The sequence below is a fragment of the Volvox carteri genome (genome assembly GCF_000143455.1).
Source record: "Volvox carteri f. nagariensis unplaced genomic scaffold VOLCAscaffold_170, whole genome shotgun sequence".
In the NCBI taxonomy this organism is placed as follows: Eukaryota; Viridiplantae; Chlorophyta; class Chlorophyceae; order Chlamydomonadales; family Volvocaceae; genus Volvox; species Volvox carteri.
This window is the reverse complement of record NW_003307713.1, coordinates 1-1,324: the sequence shown is the minus strand read 5'-3', so window position 1 is coordinate 1,324 and position 1,324 is coordinate 1.

Sequence of the window (1,324 nt, the reverse complement as noted above, 5' to 3'; positions counted from 1 at the left end):
TGACAGACAGACAGTGCACTCCCGCGCAGGGAAGCGAGAGAGAACTCAGGCCACTACCAGGGAGACCACTTCCGGAATCCTGCTGTGTTTTACGACATGCTACTGCAGGTTTTATTTGAAACCCTTGCACCCGTACCGCACCGTACGTTACTGTACGGAACCGCACCGTACCGTGTGGCATTCATATCCGCGGTACCGTGGCAGCAGTTGCCGGAAGGCGTCGTTGTGGAGCGATAGCGCGGCGTCCATTACCGCGACGGGCAGCGTTTCCCACAACGAGGTCATTAAATGCAGGCACATACTGAGATACACAGCAATCATGCTTGGATGGCGGCTAGCAACGCTAATCCGGACTTTGTTTTAGGGCTGGACACCTTTCCTTAAGGGGTCTGCTCCGCTGCGCTTTGCTACTGTTGCTCCTGCTGTTGCTGTTGCTGCTGCTGCCACCAACCGCCAGCCAAGTACGACTGCATAATCACGCGATACGCGGCGCAGGAAAACACAATCGGCACGGCGATACAAAACATGTAGTACACGCCACGATACGGCACGGATCCATATCGCCGACTTACCGCATGTATCATCTGGAGGGTGCTTGCACCGTAGATACCGCCAAGCGCCGCCGGTCAAAAGGAGGGTACGCGGTTCGGGGAACAGCTGGGGCGGGGCGGGAGGGGATGATATCGTTTGCTTTGCTACTGCTTTGCTGCTACTGCTGCTGTCGCAGCAGACCGCCAGGCAGACATGATTGCACGCTCCCAACAAAATGCGGAACTGAAAACCCTAAACAGTACGACCAACCGCAAAGCGCGAGGTATCTTGAAATCCAGGGGCTCATGCAAGGACTGCAGCTCGTGTAGCGCCCAATCGTTGCGCCCTCGGCATTGGTGTTGATATACGGCCGCCGCGCAGCCATAAGGACGCACCAGAGGCAGGCGGGAGGACGGGGCAGGAGGATGGGCGGAGGGGAAGGAATAATCAGCAAGGTACGATGAGGTGGTTCATGAGGCCGTCTTGTTTGGGTTCACGGGCGAAAAGACATGCATAAAATCTTATCCATAATAGCTCACGCATTCCTACAGGTGTTTGCTTTGCCTTGTAACGATCACTGTCGCTGCTGCTGCTGCCGCTTCTGCTGCCAGCCGCCAGCCGAACACGATAGCAAGGAAACGCCCAACATGGCACCGGACAATACACCAGGCGCTGCACAGGGTACGACGAACTGCACTGTGAAGTGCAGTACAGCACGCAACGGCACTGGACGCAACGCCTACGTACCCCATCAAAGCCCACACTAAAGGTTTCGAAATCATCAGTTCCTGCT